Genomic DNA, 5,213 nt, shown 5'->3' with positions numbered 1-5,213 from the left:
TTCCTCATTCACACAGACACTTTCCAACTGTGACGCTGCTTGTTTTGCAGGTGCATGAGCTCATGCCTCAACTTTCCTACTGTTATCCTGTTGCTTTCTATGCCCTGCACATTTACAATTACCTACTTCAGTGGGTAACTGCATGTAGTCTAATGCATTCAGGTTCGTATGCGCATGATTAATCGGTTTACCGTGGATGTTATCATTCCCCTATTCTTCCACTGCTGCTCATAAACATGCACCGCACAGACAACAGAATGACTATCCCGACATATGTCCACACATCAGTTTTCCGCTACAGTACAAGCACGTGTTAAAGCTATCTATTCTGCTGCTTGAGCAGACACGTTATGCTGCAGGGTTTGGCCGCCTACAATGTCATTATCAATAACTACTGCATAAGCTACTCCATTCTGTCCTGTAGGACTCTGTCTACATGATCCGTACACATTAACTGTCACCTCTGCATCATCTAAGGGTATATCAGTGATATCATGTCTGTGTGTAGTTATTTAATCCATTTCGTATAGGCAACTGTGTGGTGTGCCATACACAGGTGTCGGACGTGACGTTGATCGGTTCCATGTTGTACCACGCTCAATCACCATGTGAGGTTGACTCAGTGGTATGGTCAAACATGACAAATGTCTAGCACGGGTCAGGAATGCTATCTTCTCTTGCAGCAGACTGATCGCAACTGCATGAGACATTCTCACAGTGAGAGGGTGGTCTAGTCACATTACGGCCGGGCCTGTACTGCCATGGGTGCTACAACAACTGCTCTGTACACAATGTGGCACTGACCATGCCACAGTGTCCAACTGCAATGAGTAGTCAGCTATTTAGCGTTGCTTACTTCCCTGCTGTTGCATCAAGACTGACGGCATATATCTCCGCTTACAATCTACGGTCTGACAACATGTGTTATGATTATTCACGAGACCTACTACAGCTGTTGAGGCTATCAATCGTTCTAGTCTGCAGAACGCTGTTTCTGCTACTGTAATCCGTGTACTATGTGTTGTGCTGCCATAGGTGTATTAAAGGTTAAGGCAAACAATACAGCGGATTCCACAGCATTGTTTGGTATCCAGATTTAACAAGTGTTAGTCGGCCCAGACACGACATCATTCCCTTCTTGTTAGTTGGCTTGGGTGCTTATTATATTGCTACCTTCCTATCGCCATGTGATGTTCTACCCTACTTGGATACCAGATATGCCAGGTAATTGACCTGTATTCTCTGTAGTTGCAATTTATGCTTGCTTACTTTATGTCCCTGTTCTGCTGATTATCTCAATAATGCTATTGTATCTTCCATACATTGCTGCTGGGTAGGGGCCGCAAGCAGAATATCATCCAAATAAAGTAGAACTTGACTGGCCCCGGTGGAGTTAACACCGAATGTAGCTAGCCATCCCCTGTGAGAATATCGTTGTACTTTCACAGTAGCCCCGCGATAGCCGGGTATGGCTGTATCTGTCACCCTGACTGTACATGCAAAGCAATACGGACTATGTGGATGTATAGGTATTGCAAAGTAAGCATAGCTTATATGTACCACGGTAAGATACTTCTGTGGCATGTTCATAGCATTGAATATAGTGTGTGGGTCTGGCACCAACGCTACCCTAAGTATTCTTACATGATTTACAGCTTGTACATACTGTACCATCCGCCATTCCCTTTGGTTTCCGATCAGGAGATACAGGGTATTGCATGGTGAATAGCGATTACTTTGTGGATGGGGAATTTCTATGACTTTGCAGATATCTTCTGGTGTCCACGGTCTATACGCCACGGGGTTGGATCCTGGCCTTCCTGTCCTGCATGAGGGTTCGGTACTTCAATTAATTGACAGATATCCTCACTCTGTTTTAGTACTGTGTTCTTACCGGTGTCCCTAGGTATGTTACGTGTTCGGGATGTGGTTTCAATAGCTTCTATTACATTTGTTCGTTGTGCTACCTCTGTTGCCACAGGATAACGTGTGGGGACTAGCCTGCCCTCCCGCTAATATCCTGGATGTGGTATCGGAGGTGGTAGGGGTTGTGGGGGCTATCGGTACTACTGTATTATGATCTTCTCTGTGTAACGTATGATGCTTAGCCATTTGTAGTGTTCTATTCCCTTCGTACACTACCTCAGTCCACCGATGTGCATGACGGATACCCAATTGTCGCTGTTTTGTCGCCTGCACATCTTAGGGCTGCCACCTTTTCCAATGCACAATGTGGGACATTAGTGTTCGCAACGTGTAATTTGCCTGGAAAATGCATACCCACGGCCAGTACATAGGACAGGAATTCACGCTTTGCCAGGAGAGCAACCAATTGTTGTAGCATTTCAGTTGCTTATTCTGTTTATTATTATATTTTGCTGTTCCACATACAAATTTACTGTTTTATGCTACCATTTTGATATATAACTGAAATGTTTGTCCTGAGATATCAGGACATTTGACATTTGTTCGGTTTGTTTACAGGACACGGCTGGCCAGAGAGGGACTATCCCTCTCAGGGTGGAACAGGTGTTTACCTTGGAACATATGCATCAAATTTTCAGGGATTACAATGTTTCAGTAACGATATTTTGCGTAATATACCATCAATGTCATATTTATTACCCCATTTTGCTGCGTAACTCACATTATGTGCTCTCTGCGATTGCATATTCTTCACGACACCCGCCAAACGCGGATCACATGATGTGTTGCTTCAATAAACCCCCATATCCACTACACGACTGCTACGCATCTTCTGTCATACCACGGTGTCTCCTTCCCTGTATCCACTGTAGTGTCTACAATCACTATTTACTCTGCTGTGTGTTCCCCTGACCTATGTTCAGATTTAACAGTATGTGGGTAGGTCTTCGACCCGATATCACTACTGTTAACAGAAACACAATGTAGTCTGGTCCCTGATCTACAATACACACAAAAGGCAGACACTCCTTACCTGGGCCTCCTGTTTACGGCTGCACGGTTTCTTCTTGGGATCCACTTTTCCGCTTTTCAGCCACAGATCAGACAGTAAACAGCCTCTTTACACACAACAATTCAGTCGGAGGTCTTTTCATTCAAGCAGAACCATTTATGCATATTCTCCAGCGCACATGTCTAACCAGCCATGTACTCTGACCTGTAGCTTACCAAGGGAATTCGGATTACAAGGATCACAATGTGAAATAAGTTGTTACAACCAGACTGTAGTTATCAGTAGGCTTTTCTAAGTGACAGCCGATAACACAGGAGGCTCGGGTTCGAAAGTTTTAGTAGTGTACACAGGCAGGCTAAATAATATACAGTCCAAGTATGAGAGTTTTGTCTGACTCTTTACAGTAAGCAGTTTCTTTATATAGTGTTTACAATCAGCTTTTGCCCACCTTACTGACGTGGTCGGTCACAGGGCATTTCCATCACTATGGTCCGCAATAGTCTATACATACGTGGGTGCTGGGGTCGTGCTTTTAAAATGTTTTCCCATGGGAATAACACAGCCTTGCAAGGCACCTTGTACATTACAGTATCCTTTTGTGATTGTAGCTGTTTCAAGGACCCTAGACTGTTACGATACAGTGGACAGTTAATTTCTTAATACGCTGCTTTGTCTCTCTGGTAAGGAGTTGTACTGCTATCTTCGATAGAGCTCACAAGGCCATCCTCCTCTGGGGAAGGAGTGCTGTTATGCATGTACATACATTTATTGTTCTGTAACCCAGCAAATTATTAATGATGACAGACATGAGCCTGCTGTACTGCTTACTGCCAGGTTCAGAATTCCATCACAGTACAGCTTAGCTTCACCAATTACATGCAGGCTTAGTTCTACTGCCATATTGTACGGTACAATTCAATGCATTATATAGTATTTCGAGTGTAAACTGGAACTTCATATGTGTTTCTATATATTTTACTTAACAACATCCATCCGCCATATGCATGTTGTTCCGCCTTTACCTTGACCGTGTGTATTTGTCCGTCCAGCTACGCTTATCTCCACATGTGATGTCCCAGCTTCCCCTTCTTTGCCTGTAGCACCCTGTTAGGACGCCCTGTTTGGTAGGCACCTGTTCCGCTATATGTGATCGACTTCACTGCATAGATAATCATCGATGCGGTGGTCCAACGACCGACTTGTCCACATGTGTACAGTTATGTGCACCGTGTCGTATGCAAACCTAGATGGTTTGGACGGGTACATACTACATGCGGGATGTACACATTCTGCTGACACATTCACATGCAGCCATTTACATATCTGTACCTGCGGTGGGTTGGTGACATGTGGGTAATGATTTGCCGCGTGGCATTGCCTAACACAAACATCTTACCACAGTTCAGGTATGCACATTGTGTGTGGTTGTATAGCTGCACACGGATGCTAGCAGGTTTGGGTGCAGAGGTATACATGGGTGGGCTGACATGTACAATGAGGCTATTGTGTAGTACATCCGAATGCATGGGTTCTGCTTCTGGATATTACACTTCATCATACACCATCCAGTGTATGCAACAGAGACGTTGCTGGGTGTGGGATATGTTGCTATGCACATGTTTGCCTGTGTTTGAGGTATCTTGCTTCCTTACTGTTGTTATGTGAACACAGCTACCCGGCTATGTACTGTCACTACTGCTTGTGACCATTATGGTTGGCACCTTTTCCAGTGCCCATAGTGGGGCATGTTATGTGGAAACTTCGATTTGCAGGACTACACATACCCACGGCTAGTGCGGTTGACAGATCTTCACTTGTTTGCCATACTATAAGCTTATTCTGTAAGCATTTGGGTTCCTTATTTATTTTCTTATGCCATGTCTGTGTTTCATATCGTAATGTATATGTTTTATGCTACTATTACATGTATATTGCGTGAATTTTCTTGACAGGGATCGGAGGTCATTTTCCATTTTACGATTGTTGCAGGGACACAACTGTCCAATCAGGGACTGTCCATGGCACATTCGACAGCAGGTAACCCTGGTGACCATGGCCATGTCGCTACTGGGGTTTCCACCTTTACAGTTTCCGATCTGGGATATTTCCGACTCACATCTGACTTTACAGGCCGACACATACAAACGGGTCACTATATAGCATAGAACTTCACTTGTTTGCCTAAATAATAAGCTTATTGTTGTGGCAATTTGCTTGCTTATTCTGTTTCTTGTGTCATTTAGGTATTTCTGTTACAGAAATAACCAATTCATGC

The sequence above is a fragment of the Protopterus annectens genome, chromosome 17.part0 (genome assembly GCF_019279795.1).
Source record: "Protopterus annectens isolate FY-2018-M chromosome 17.part0, PAN1.0, whole genome shotgun sequence".
Lineage (NCBI taxonomy): Eukaryota > Metazoa > Chordata > Ceratodontiformes > Protopteridae > Protopterus > Protopterus annectens.
Note: the sequence above shows the minus strand (reverse complement) of the source record.